The sequence below is a fragment of the Panthera onca genome, chromosome A1, assembly GCF_046562875.1.
Source record: "Panthera onca isolate mPanOnc1 chromosome A1, mPanOnc1 haplotype 2, whole genome shotgun sequence".
NCBI classification, from domain to species: Eukaryota; Metazoa; Chordata; class Mammalia; order Carnivora; family Felidae; genus Panthera; species Panthera onca.
The window spans coordinates 213,759,483-213,774,709 of NC_138339.1; the positions used below are offsets into that span (position 1 = coordinate 213,759,483).

The 15,227-nt window shown below is 41.6% G+C and overlaps 1 protein-coding gene across 10 annotated transcripts in view; it reads right to left on the bottom strand.

The window, feature by feature from the left end:
- ENOX1 (ecto-NOX disulfide-thiol exchanger 1) overlaps positions 1 to 15,227 on the bottom strand; it is a 555,654-nt gene that overhangs the window by 435,200 nt on the left and 105,227 nt on the right. For 8 of the 10 annotated variants that reach the window (XM_078433342.2, XM_078433340.2, XM_078433328.2 and 5 more), the window contains one exon: positions 1,681 to 1,746. The exons of the other annotated variants lie outside the window; for them this stretch is intronic. The gene's annotated coding sequence lies outside the window, so the exon portion shown is untranslated. The remainder of the gene's footprint in view (positions 1 to 1,680; positions 1,747 to 15,227) is intronic. 10 annotated transcript variants of the gene reach the window in all.

The following is a 15,227-nucleotide window of genomic DNA, read 5'->3' on the forward strand; positions in this document are numbered from 1 at the left end:
ACTGGGAAGGAAGAAGAGCCCGACTAAGTATGATTTAAACGGTATTGAATTAGCGGGAAGGATATCTCCACGTGCTGACAGAGGCAGCATGTAAATTGGCAATTCGGCCTGAAGTGACAAAGTTTACACCGAGGGCTCTATTTTGTAAGAACTGTATTTGCTCTCACTTTTAAAGGAAAAACCTCAGCACATCCGTGATGTCGCTTAACTTGGAATGTCCTGAAAGCAAGCACGCACTGAGGCCAAGGGTCAGCATAATGCCCATCCACCTCTGATCCTTGCGCTTTATTTCTTAACTTAAATTTGACCAGGGCCTTTATGGTCTTTGTCCTTCACTCATCCAACCAATACTAAGCAACAGGCAGTGTGCTAGTTTCTTGAAGGGATACCAAAACGAATGGAGTCTCCATCCCTTTGACAATGTGATGGGTTTTGAATGTGTACTCCAAAATGCTATTGAAGTCCTTATCTCTCATGCACATAAACGTGACCTGATTTAGAAGTAGAGCCTCTAGAGATGGTCAGGTTATGATGAAGTCATTAAAGCAGGCCCTCATCCAGTATGAAAGGTATCCTTCTAAAAAGGGGAAATTTGAACAAGGGATAGACACATGTAGAAGGAAGGCAATGTGAACACACAGGGAGAAGGATGGCCACCTATACACCAGAAACACTTGAGGTTACCAGAAGCTAGGAGACAGGCATGGAAGACATTCTCCGTCACAGCTCTTAGAAGAAACCAACCTCACCGAGACCTTGATTTCACGCTTCTGGCCTCCAGAACTGTAAGAGTGTAAGTGTGTGTTGTTTAGGCCACATAGTTTATTAGCTACTTTGTTAGTTTCCACCAGAGGTAACTAATATAACTTGGGTCACAAAAGAAGGGAGGCCAATGAAAAAATTGCCAGTCAACAGAACTCTCCATGTGGGTCTTTCTACAGATGCTTTGACTCAGTTACAGGGGCAAGTGCAGTCACCAGACCAAAGATCACCACCTTCCACAGCAGTTCCATAAAGGCCGTCAAAGAAAAAGATGATTTATATCCTATATAAAGGCTGACCCAATGGGAACTCTTTAATCCTCTAAAAAGATGATTAGAAAGAAACAGAAGCAATAAAGGTTAATGGAAAATTAATCTTGGTGACCTATTTGGGCAAATCAAAGTTGTGAGACATGCATTTATTTAAAAGGAAGATGCAAAGCATATTTAGAACAGCAACTCCAGATAAGGGGACAGAGATAAGACTTTAATTAGAAGAGTTTCAATATTCACATATTTACATACATGTTGAAAAGATGAAAGCCTTCTGATAGGGTAATAAAGATGAACAATAGTATGATGAACAATAATTCTATGTTGATGAATAATTCTAGTAAGATGAACAATAATTCTATGTTGACTCTGTAAAAAATGGAAGGAGATTTCCCGTGACTAGTCCTGTTTCCCCACAGGCTGTTTACAGAGGCCCTGTTGTAGGTACTTTGTAGATGTTCCCCCAATTCATGTTAGTTCACTGAGCTCACCCAGGACAGGCCCTCTGCACCCCAGGCAGACGTGAGTAAAACACACGTAAGAGAATGACGTCAATGGTATAATTAAGCTGAATCACCTCTCCTACAGTGACAAACAACCTGTCCTTAGTCCTACTTGTTGCTCCCTGGCCACACCGTCCCTTTACCTGAGCATGGTGAGCTCTCTCTCCTCCATGTCTTAGAGATATGATATCATGCTGGCTGCAAAGGACCTGTAAAATAAAGGCCACCTTGTTAGAAGAAACTCTAAACATCAAATTCAGAGAGCTGTTTGAACACATGTAAGCAGATGCAAGGTTTCACTTGCAAAGTTCAAGCTGAACACTGCCCTTTTGCATTTCTAGCCATTCCAACTGACTGCCCTTGGAGAAGGTCTCTGCATGGTGCTAACCTGGTAACGATCAATAAATGTGAAGGTCTTAACAGAAACACAGCCTATGAACTGTCAATCTTCCAGAGAATATTTCTGCTCTGAAAGTGGTCCTTGTTGCCAAAGTAGCTGCATCAGGGCCAATGCTAGAGCCAGGGCCTCCCAAATCTAAGAAAGCCTAAATGAATAAAGCTGTATGTTAGTTAAGGGAACTATCATTCAAAACCGGTTTGGGTGGCTGATCAGTATAACATTACTATTTTTTTTTTTTTTTTTTTTTAATATATGAAATTTACTGTCAAATTGGTTTCCATACAACACCCAGTGCTCATCCCAAAAGGTGCCCTCCTCAATACCCATCACCCACCCTGCCCTCCCTCCCACCCCCCATCAACCCTCAGTTTGTTCTCAGTTTTTAACAGTCTCTAATGCTTTGGCTCTCTCCCACTCTAACCTCTTTTTTTTTTTTTTTTTTTTTTTTTTTTCCTTCCCCTCCCCCATGGGTTTCTGTTATGTTTCTCAGGATCCACATAAGAGTGAAACCATATGGTATCTGTCTTTCTCTGTATGGCTTATTTCACTTAGCATCACACTCTCCAGTTCCATCCATGTTGCTACAAAAGGCCATATTTCATTTTTTCTCATTGCCACGTAGTATTCCATTGTGTATATAAACCACAATTTCTTTATCCATTCATCAGTTGATGGACATTTAGGCTCTTTCCATAATTTGGCTATTGTTGAGAGTGCCGCTATAAACATTGGGGTACAGGTGCCCCTATGCATCAGTACTCCTGTATCCCTTGGATAAATTCCTAGCAGTGCTATTGCTGGGTCATAGGGTAGGTCTATTTTTAATTTTCTGAGGAACCTCCACACTGCTTTCCAGAGCGGCTGCACCAATTTGCATTCCCACCAACAGTGCAAGAGGGTTCCTGTTTCTCCACATCCTCTCCAGCATCTATAGTCTCCTGATTTCTTCATTTTGGCCACTCTGACTGGCGTGAGGTGGTATCTGAGTGTGGTTTTGATTTGTATTTCCCTGATAAGGAGCGACGTTGAACATCTTTTCATGTGCCTGTTGGCCATCCGGATGTCTTCTTTAGAGAAGTGTCTATTCATGTTTTCTGCCCATTTCTTCACTGGGTTATTTGTTTTTCGGGTGTGGAGTTTGATGAGCTCTTTATAGATTTTGGATACTAGCCCTTTGTCCGATGTGTCATTTGCAAATATCTTTTCCCATTCCGTTGGTTGCCTTTTAGTTTTGTTGGTTGTTTCCTTTGCTGTGCAGAAGCTTTTTATCTTCATAAGGTCCCAGTAATTCACTTTTGCTTTTAATTCCCTTGCCTTTGGGGATGTGCCGAGTAAGAGATTGCTACGGCTGAGGTCAGAGAGGTCTTTTCCTGCTTTCTCCTCTAAGGTTTTGATGGTTTCCTGTCTCACATTCAGGTCCTTTATCCATTTTGAGTTTATTTTTGTGAATGGTGTGAGAAAGTGGTCTAGTTTCAACCTTCTGCATGTTGCTGTCCAGTTCTCCCAGCACCATTTGTTAAATAGACTGTCTTTTTTCCATTGGATGTTCTTTCCTGCTTTGTCAAAGATGAGTTGGCCATACGTTTGTGGGTCTAGTTCTGGGGTTTCTATTCTATTCCATTGGTCTATGTGTCTGTTTTTATGCCAATACCATGCTGTCTTGATGATGACAGCTTTGTAGTAGAGGCTAAAGTCTGGGATTGTGATGCCTCCTGCTTTGGTCTTCTTCTTCAAAATTACTTTGGCTATTCGGGGCCTTTTGTGGTTCCATATGAATTTTAGGATTGCTTGTTCTAGTTTCGAGAAGAATGCTGGTGCAATTTTGATAGGGATTGCATTGAATGTGTAGATAGCTTTGGGTAGTATTGACATTTTGACAATATTTATTCTTCCAATCCATGAGCAGGGAATGTCTTTCCATTTCTTTATAAGATTACTATTTTTTAAGTGTGGGAAAGACCTCTTACAAATTTCTAAGATAAAATAACAAATACTTTTAAGTTGTCTCTAAGAAAATCTGTTGTCGTAAAAACTATAAAAATGCATCTAGATCTTTTCATAGAATAAATCCCAACTTTATTTTCTAGAAAGTATTTTGAAGTCCTCTTACTCAAGTCAGATCCATAGAGCAGCAACCTCAGCATCACACAAGAGCCTGAAATGCTGTCCCTGAGAACCCACTTGAAACCTACTGGAATAAAATCTGCATTTTAACAAGAACCTCAGCTGATTCCCATGCACATTAAAGTCTGAGAAGCATGGTTCTGAAGTACATCTGGCCTATGATTACTAGAATCACAAGAAGGAAGTTGCCTGAAACTTCAAGACTGTCCTCCGGTGTCCAGGAGTTAATGAAATCACAATCCCTTTACTATAGTTGCGAGAATCTGGGGACTTACTAAACTCCCCAGAAACCCCCTCCTGCTGCCTAAATCACCTTTTCTTTTCCAGAACACGCAGGCTGATTGTAAACTGGTACCTAAAAGCATAGCATAATTCTAGAAGGATTTTGCTTTATACTCAAAAGATCAGCATCATAGGCCATGCATTCATTCTATAACCAGTTAGTGAATATCTACTTAGGTAATTCACAATAACTAACATTGTGCAAAGAGCCCAAAGTCTAGTAGAAGGATAGAGATTACAACACAGAGTTATAGGTCTAACAGGGAAAGGTCAGCACAGGAAAGCAGGGTACGGAGTTGGGCACTGGTATACACTTGGAAAGCACCTGACCCAGATCTGGAAAATCAAAGCAGTTTCCTGTGCTGAGCTTTGAAAAACAAACAAACAAACAAACAAACAAAGATGAACATTTTTTCAAGAAGCAGCCCACCTGTAGGCATAGCGAGTGTGGTGTTAGGTTAGGGCAAGTCCCTATACCAGCAATGAAAGAGTCAACTACCTTACTTAAAAAAAATTGACTCTGATTTTACAGCTTTTGTTCAACTGCTTTGAATATTTGTATGCATGAGCTATAAATGTGGCAGCCTTAGGAATATTTTTTCCCTTTCAACTCTCCTACCTGCAGACAAGGAGGAATGGCAAACATCAAATACAAGGAGCACTAACGCAGAAGTCTGCGGAACACTGCAAGGGGGCAGGGATAACAGAACAGTGCCTCCACATTTGCTATTTGACCACAGAGAGTGTCAATGAAACCGCAACCAGCAATTTGGGGACCATAAAGAGAATTGCATTAAACTGAATACAAAAGTCAGTAAAATGTCTTAGGTGAGGGACACTGGCTATTTGGCAGGTGCACTGCTGGCAGCAATCGAGGGTCTCCGTGTGACCACCGTGTGCACACCCCTCTCTTTGCCTGTCTCTTCTCCCTGCATTTAAATAGTTCTTATCCTGTCCCCTTCCCTCTCACTTACTCTTGTGATTTCTCTCATTCATTTTCCTTCTCCCTTAGTACCTCTAGGAGCCCACTGGTCTCTAATTCAACTCTCATCTTTTTTCCTTTCAATCTGCCGGCTTTTTCACACCCTTATTTTGTGAGAAGGAGATAAGGGGCAGGAGCAAGGACAACAGAACATCTTTCTTCTCTCTTCCCTTGATCTCTCTTCCCTTTGCTCCACTAATATCCCCACACTTCTATTTTCCTCCTCTCTCTTTCCTCTCCTAGAGTCAACCTCTGTTATCAGTCTGTGGCCAATTCTCCCAAGCATACACCTTAGAAATGACAGAATTGTTGGCTGCCTCTACTGTTCCCCTGCTATACTTAGAGTTTCCAAATTCTCCTAACATGCCAGGTGAACAGTTGAGAAGAAAAAAATACTTTGAAAACATAGTAATCTAGCATTTTCTTAGGTTTTAAAATGTAGAACAATTCTGGATTATTCTACTGCTGTGCTGAATGGGTACAAAGATATCAAACACACTAGGCAAAAGGGTTTCATTCTATCCTGGTTTTCCTTAAGTGCATTCCTTCCAACCCCCCATAAATCCAACCTTTTCATTAGTCTTCTCCTTGTGCAGATGCCCTAAAGCCTCCTGGAATGACTGAAATGTGCCTCATTACCAGCCCAAGGAAGATGAATGACACAGGTCAGAGTTAACTGAGTGCTATTTGACAAAGACACAATGCAGCACGCAACAAGGCTCATTTAACACCCCATCGGGAAGCCTTACAAGTTACAGCTTAATAAATATATGAAGACTGTTGTAATATAGAAAATGTCTGGTACCACTTCCCACATGAAACGCACTTACAGAGAATGCCACAGAGTAGGCTGTTGATATGGCAATTGCACACATACTCTTTGATTTGCAGAAAAGCAATTTAGTTTTCTTTGGGCATTGCACTCTATTTTCAACCCCTGTGAACTATCAGCAAAACTTTGTAGACAAATCCCAGTCTTTTATCCCATTCCCTAGATGTAGCATATGCCCCTCACATATAGTATATGCTCTCAAAATATTTGATGGATGAATGAGTAAATTAATCAAACAACCAACTGACCAATCAATATAAGCCTAAGACACAACAGAACTAAGTAGCTGGAGGAAAACACTGTCATACACTAAAGCATTTTGGAAAATTCCCTGAGGTTTTTGGCATTGTCATCTAATCCTATGGTCAACATAGGATCTTGGGTGTAACTCACCTCCAAGATCTAGTAAAAAGGAAGAGGGGCTTGTTGGATGGGGACACAGAATAGCCCAATGTGACAACCAACTTTCTAATAGCAAATGAGCAGAAATAAAAACTCTAAAAAACAGACAAAAGTTCTCAAAAAAAAAAAAAAATACAGTTAGCTGGGGAGAAATTAGTCAATCCTTCCATTTGTTCCCATGATACACACTTTTTTTTTTTTAATTTCTGATGGTCTCATCATACCATTACACTTCTTCAGCAGTTTCTGTGTGACACTAGGGAGTGAAAACCTGGGCACAATCCCCCTAAGATCTTCTAGGCAAGCCAAGAAAGCTCCAGAATGGGTTCACTGTAGATTGTGATCCTACCTTGGATAAGGGGGAAAGGAGACATGACCAGCTGAACTATGCCTAAACAGAACCTACAGAGTCCCCATCTCCCTGGATTCACCTCAGAACGCAGGGACCACATTAGTGATTCCCCAAAACAGAGACTGTAAGTCACGCCCCATCAATCAAGCAGGAGCGAGAGGCAGAGCTGGCCCGGCCCGCAGTGGCAATTTGTTACATCTTGTTCTGAATCTCCTAATAGGTTTTTAAAAATGTATTTCATTACACACAATCAACAGCATTCCAGAAGTTGGAATTCACTTTCTTTATGTTCAAAAACTGTAAGAGGTTCTTTTTAACATTAACACCATTAACATCATCAGGCTGAGATGATCACCCCTCCAGAAAAGAACTGCTCAGAAACCTATCTAATCTATCACACAGGAAGAACCCCCTGTGATTTCAACTCCACTGCTCCCTCAGACTTGAATGCCTTTTAACAAATGCCCTGCACTCTCATCTGAAGAGAACGATTTGACCCCTTGAAGAAAAAAACGTTGACAGCTCTAGGACACATGTATTTTAATTTAAATCTGACCCAGAGTAAAACATCTACCTGACCCATCAGTGGGAAAAAAAAATTTTAAACACTCCCTAGATATTACTTACTTTACTACATCTGCATATCATGAGACCCCAATTTGTTACCATTCAACAAATAGGGTTTTCTAATAATAGGGAGTTGAAGAATAGACAGCATGTTTTAACTCTTTTTTACCTCCTAAATTTCATTTTGAGCTTTCCAACAATATGGTTTCCTAGCCGTGCAAGAATCCCAGCTTTACTTTTTCAGTCATATCCCTACAGTATGACAAGCATTTCCAGAAAGAAAAAATAGCTGTATTTGCCATCTGTACTCACTACCTAAAGTTCTACAGCTATGTTTTTGCACTGGGGCATTAAGAATGGCAAAGGGAGCTGATACCTCCTGAAGCCAGTTCTGAGTGCCTTCTCCCCTGTGATTCACATGACCCCTTTTCAACATAAATTCTCCGTTCAATTTCACTAATACCTCAACATTTTTGGATTTCTTCTATTCTCATCTCAATAAGCTAGTGCTTATGGGAACAATAAAAAACCACTCCCTTCCACAACATTTGTGTGCATGTGCCTATATATGCGTTCGTCTGTCATTTCCAGATCTGAACTTCAGATGCAGTAGTCAAATAGTGCATACGAAACAAGAGCTATAGGGGCGCCTGGGTGGCTCAATTGGTTAAGCATCTGACTTGGGCTCAGGTCATGATCTCGCAGTCTGTGAGTTTGAGCCCCGCGTGGGGCTCTGTGCTGACAGCTCAGAGCCTGGAGCCTCCTTCGGATTCTGTGTCCCCCTCTCTCTCTGCCCCTCCCCCACTCATGCTCAGTCTCTCTCTGTCTCAGACATAAATAAACATTAAAAAAAATTAAAAAAAAAAAAAAAAGAGCTACAGAATGAAAATAGATCAGTGAAGGAGTATCCCTTGCCACCACTTCCACTGGGTCCCTGAGGGATGTAATCCGGGAAATCTTCTCAGTCCCTTGATCCAGCCAAGCCCTCCATTAAACAGACCTTCCAGACAGAGGGGACTGGGTGGATGCCTCTGTAAGAGATCACCACATATTTTCATAGTTTACGAGGATAAAGCAATTACAGCTTTAGTTGTTCATGAATAAAGCCTCTTTAACATTTTAATGAGAACATTAAACTCAGCTTCACTTGGTTTGGCCTCCCCAGAAAGTCTGTTAGCCTTAGAGAAAGTTTCTTTAAAAAGCAGTAATGAAATTGCAGGCCTGTCTGTGCCCCATAGGGCATGACTGGGCCACAAGCACTGGATGCATTATTTCCCTCCTGAACTAGCCTATATATTGTGATAAGACTACAGTTTGGTAAATGAGAGAAGGCATCTGAAGAAATACCCTCCTCTCTGCAGTATTTGTGTGCTTGTGTGTGCTCACTCATTTTATATCTGACTCGTCTCCTAATTCGCTTTTATGTTATACACAGCTTTGACTACAATGTGTGACTCAATAAATGTTAAATCATACTTTTCTGCTATTTTCCCTTAATCATTTTCTACTGCCTGTGTTCTCTCTTGCGATGTGACTGATTCCCACCAAGGCTACCAACTGCTACTCGCCTGGAGACCCATTAAATTCAGCAGACAACCAAGAAAGCTTCAGAAGCCAAAGGTGAACAAGAAATAATTCTCAGACTCAGTGACTTAACATGAATGTCTGCCTCTTCTTCCGAACAAAACCCGAAGCAGTGTAAATGAAAGAGTTTGTCACCTTGAAAACCGGGTGGAAGAGAAGTGTAAAGCTAAAGGTTCTTAATACCAAGGCAATTCATCACATTTACTGAACACCTACTGTGGATGAAGGACTAGTCTAGGTACTGGGGATAGAGTCAGGAATAAGGCAGACAAGACCTCCACTCTCACAGAGCTTAACATGTAGCTGGAGAGACAGGCAGTAAACAGAAAGAACATGTTAGAAGGGAATAAGTGCTATGAAGAGCATGCAACAGGGCAGTATGATAAGAGAGGCTAGTTAAACAGGGTGGACAGGAAAAGCCACGCAAAGCAAAAAGCTACAGCAAATCCTTAAGGTCATGAAAAGACAGAGAGAAAGCTGAAATGCATGCTAGTAAGTGAAAGAAGATAATCTGAAAAGGCTACATACTGTCTAATTCCAACTGTATGACATCTGGAAAAGGCAAAACTATGGTGGAGACTGTCCAAAGATCAGTGGTTGCCAGGGGTTGGGGAGAGGGAGAGATGAATAGGCAGAGTACAGAGGATTTTTACACAGTGAAACTGTTCTGTACAATACTATATGATAGCAGATATATGACACTGTATCATTGTCAAAAGCCATAAAATGTACAACATTAAGAGTGAACCCTAAAGTAAACTATGGGCTCTGGGTGATAAAGATGTGTCAGTGTAGGAGCATCAGCTGTAAGAAGCGTCACTCCCATGTGGGATGTCCACAGGGGAAGCACCTGCCCATGCGCATGGGGTAGGGGGCAGGGGAGAGAGGAGAGACAGGAGAATTCTCTGTACCTTCTGCTCAGTTTTGCTGTGAGCCCAAACCTGCTCTACAAAAAGTCTGATTTTAAAAATCCTTAAGGTAAGAAAGAGTATGGTGTGCTGAAGAAGTTCAGCTTCACCAGAGTCTGGTGAACGAGGCAGAGAGGAACGGCATGAAAGTGAGCCAAGTTGATCATGGTTGGGAGTTTGAATTTCATGCTAAAAGCACCAGGAGCCACTGGCTAGTTTTAAGCAGGGCTCATTTTAATGTGTTTTACATTTGTGAAAGGTCACTCTGGCTACCACGTGGAAAATGCATTACAGAGAGGCGGTCAACGGAGGCTGATGATGGTGGTCTGGTCAAGGGTGGGAGAGGTGGGTGGGTTTGAGATACATTTGAAAAAAAAGCTGACAGGATTGGCGACAGATAGACTGGATATGGGGGGTGTGGGGGGAAGAGAAATCAAAGACGATTGCTGAAGAGGAGGAGACAGAACTTACTAAGATGCAGAAGATCCCTGGGGAACGACCTACGAAGACCACACAAGGTGCCATGTGCCATGTGGCAGACATATGGAAGCAGCGAGAGTGCCTGCGTCCACCAAAGAACTCAAGTTCTGTTTGTTTGATTCCTGCCTTAATGTGAATAGCAAATGTATGCATGTGCGATCCATGGACACACACACACTCACATATATCCATTTGGATATACATGAATACATATAATGCTTAGTAAATGGTTTTTGCAACTCAAAGCAAATTTACAATTATTTCAGTAATCTTTCAAGGAAGAAAGAGAAAGATTATTATTGGTGTTATTTCCATTAACTTGCAAGAAAGCTGAGGGCAAATGAGGTGAAGGGTCTTGCTGAAGGTCACACAGCAACTGACCGGCAGAGCTAACGCTAGGAACCAGGTTCCCTCACAGGAGATGACACCATACATATATCACACTCTTCTGGGGATCCTCTAGAATGTGCAAGGAGCCCTGTGAGCACTGCTCTCAATGTGAGCACACACATTCTGGATAAGGGTGGGGTGCTACTGCTGCATTTCCTTCAGCTCATCCTGTCTAGACGCTATTTAAATACTCTATAAAATGTGACTGACAAAACGAAAAAAAAAAATCAGTTAACACGAAAGCAAACCTTACATAGAGCAAATCAAACCCTAAACTAAAATGTGACACAGATTTTTTTAAATGGACATTTTATTTTTTAATTTTTTAATGTTTATTCATTTTTGAGAGAGAGAGAGAGAAAGAGAGAGGGCAGAGAGAGGGAGGGAGACATAGAATCCGAAGCAGGCTCCAGGCTCTGAGCCATCAGCACAGAGCCTGATGCAGGGCTGGAACCCATGAACCGCTTCATCATGACCTGAGCTGAAGTCAGATGCTCAACCAATTGAGCCACCCACGTCCCCCTAAATGGACATTTTAACTACAAACAACAAGGTCCCCCGTGCACAAGCTCTTCAGAAACCCTCCTAAGGGTGACGCAGATGGAGCTTGCTCATCAATGGAAGAAGCCCATGTGCCCATGACTCACTGGCAGAGCAGCACCTCCTTATATACTTCATCTGGGATTCCTCTCTCAGTCTTTAGGTTTCTCAAAAAGCACCGAAAGCCCAAACAAATATTAGGAAAAAGGAAAACAAAAATGATAGAACCAAACTGCTGACAGGTCTGGTTTTTTGAAACATCATTTAAAAGAGAGAAATTCAGCCAGGTGGAATTATCACTAAAATAATTCAGATCGTATTTAAAGAAGACAAACACAAGGGGCAGGACTGGGAGGCCTGGACACGCTGTTGAGTCTGCATCCTACCTATACAAGTTTTAAAAATAGGCTTCACTCTGCCAGGCTCTCCCTCAGAAGCTGTGAGGACTCCCACCTCACAACATTTTGAAGTCTGAAAGGGAAACAGTGAGGGGGTGTCTGCCTCTGTGTTTGTCCCTGTGAGTCATACATTCTCTGTTCCTACTGAATGTGGGTTGTTTGTTTTCTTGTTGGTTTGTAGACTTCCTCTCTACTGCTTTTCTCTAATCATGTTTTTCCAAAGGACCCCGGCAGAGCACGCATAGCCCCACTGATGGACAACAGGGCCACAGTTAGCGGTAGTCACAATAACTAGACCGAGAACACCCAAAGACGGGGATTCAGAAGAAAGAATTTGAGAAGCTTGGTCAGTTACGCCCCCATCCTCCAAACTGGAGATTTAGAATATCATTTTTCGGGGCTAAAATCATATATAAAGATGAGAATCACTCTCCTCTGGCACTGATTTTCTTACCAAATGCTTTCATGAAGGTATACAAGGGATATGCTGTCAGCACACACAAAAGGACAGTGGACACTTGTCCCGTTATTAGATAAACACTCAGGTGGCTCACTCTGAAACTCCCTGCAGGCTCTCACCAAGGTTCCATTCACATCAAGATCTTCCACCCAGGCGTAATCTATTCCTGTCCATTCTGCCCTATGGAATGCTTTTTATTGCTTGGACACACCATCTTCTCATATCATTAGATTTTTTTTTTCTTTTTTTTTTTTGGTAGGATGGTAATTGAGATTTGCAAAGAGAGTTCAGGAAAGACAGAGAGCAAGAGTCAGGACAAACTGGGAGTAATTCATAGGAACCTGACTCAGAGAGCCTGTTCCTAGTGAGAGCCTAAGCCCATGCCCAAGATGGAGCCCTGGGGAGTACAGACAAAACACCACTAGGAGTGAGTGACTGGAAAAAAGCAATGGATGAGAAACCAAGGGCACAGTCAACATGGTGGCCCTCTGACACCACCATGAGACATCTTAAAGGCAACTCCAGGGGCTGAAAGCAGAAGCTGCAAGGATGCCAATGTAATGTACCTGTTACAGGAAATGGTGAGGAACTAAGCAGACAAAACTAAGGTGCATGTTGATACTCTTTACCCTCCATGGTCAAAACCATCTCTTTCCACTTATTTTTCTATATTCTTCCTTCACAGCTTGAGCCCAATGTTAAATGTCCTATTATCCTCACATGACACCTGAAACCCTGCACAAGCACACACTGTTACTTTCTTTGCAAAGCATTTTTCACATCTACTGTGTCATTTAATTTACGCTACACTATGTGACATAAGCACTTAAATAAATCCAGGCCCAAAGCGATTTATAGTCTTACACAAGAGAAAGAGCCTTCACGCAAACCCAGATCCTCTGACTTGGGATCCTGTGCTTCTACAATATGCTGCTAGTGTATTTCTGACTCTCTAACTCTATGTGCTGTAAATTTCATTAATCTAGACTTCACTGATTCAGAATTGGTGAGGCCATAAAACATCACCATGTGATACCCCACTTACTTGGAAATCTGGGATGTGCTATAATAAGTATTGTGCCTACAATATTGGTACAGGATATTGGACGGGAAAGCTATCGCCCTGAAAGTACAGCAAAAGAAAGCCTGCCTTTGTTTATTCCATCAGGGCCAACATCACCAACTTAGCACCAACATGCAGTTAAAAAAAAAAAAAAAAAAAAAAAGATGGATCTGCTAACTACAAATGATGTAATTCTGTGTTTGTGGCTCATCAATGTTAAAAATTTCAAAAATAGCCCCCAAGTCTAAGCAGTATGATCTTAAAGGAGTCGTACTGAGTCTATAGGCTAAAATAAAAACCAACCACCCTCACACGCTTTTGTCAAGTACCTTTATCATGTCTTATATTACCCTGGAGTTCGACTTTTCTCTTAATTTGTATCTGCCTCTCCTGAAAGAGTCCGGCATAAAGCTGGTTTTTAAATATTTGTTGAATGGGGGGATAGAAGGACACACAAGGGAAAGAATGCATGTGTCCATCAGGCTACAGTCCATGTCGGGTGAAGAGGGAAATGTTACTTGAGTCAGACCCAGCTGACCAAGCCTGGGGCTTTGCAATCATGTACATCTAAATTCAAATCCTGCTATTTGCCAACTGTGACACTGTGAGCAAATTAACTCCTCTCTTGACTCTAAGCTTCCTCATGAGCAAGACGGAGAGAACCCTGGGCACCATGCAGAAGTGGCGAGAGAGTTAAATGAAGTCACAGATTTGGCACACTGCCAAGGCCGCCTGCAGTTTTGTTATCCTCCCCCCCTTCCTCTGGCCCACATTTAGCGTGACCCCTTGCACACCAACCTTCATAATAGTGCTTCCATATACAAAACCCCCTTGTAAAGCTAATGGCTAAACATCAACTTCCTTTACAATGGTGGCCACTTTCCCTTCCGTGAACATCAAATTTACCCATTGGTGATCTAGAGATAAGTTGTGCATGGCTGGTGTTCAACAAATTTTAATGCCTTTTGAGTAAATGTCCCAGGGAAGTGAAGCTCCCCCTTTTATACACCAATACCCCGTATTTGAAAGCTTTCCAAAATATATTGTGCCCTTTATCACTTTGCTAAAATAACAGGTTGAAAGAACTTTAACCTTTTTTTTTTTTTTTTTGACTCAGGGTTATCAACACAAACTTAAGACACAGCATTGGAATGAAAAGTTATAATTTTTCAGAGGCTTTTTAAGTCAGTACATTTGCTCATACTAAATATTGTCAGATTCCTACACTGTGATCATTCCTTTCATTTCTTCCTGTGGTCAGCAGCTTCATATCCTGGAAGGCATGAGACACCGTGGAATTTACAAAACAAAGTCCTTGTCATCTTCAGAGTTCATGAGGATCATTCTCAGATATTTCTCATCTGTGGCTTCACGAGCACGTTTAGTAAGAGCTACAAGGAAGACCCATATACTTCCTAGTCCAAGAATTCATGTTTCTATCTCTAATGTCTTACACGTTATAAGGTACTCAACAAATAGTTATACAGCGAATTAATAGAGTTAACACTACACAACCTATGTAATTACTGTTTCCTATTTGAGACTTTGTTCTACTCCACAGCTAGGGCCCTTACTCATTTGAGGCTGTACTTTTTTATCTGCAAAATAAGGCAACTGGGTTAAATTATCCTTTAGGTTATTTCCAACATTAGCCTCCCCCCCACCATGACCCTATCCTTCTAGGCACATATATATGTTCCATACGATAGAACTGCTGGAAATCTGACCACCAGATGAGTGAGGCACTAGAGGACATAGTGAATCCCTGTAATCCAGAGCCCTAGTACGAAAGCCCTATCCTTGTACCATGGCAGCAAATATAGAAAGAAGTAGCTCTCCTACTCATTTCTCCCACCATTAACATCATATATAGGAGTAGAAATATTGGCCTTGGAATGTAAACATATTGATTTTGTGTGTGCGTCA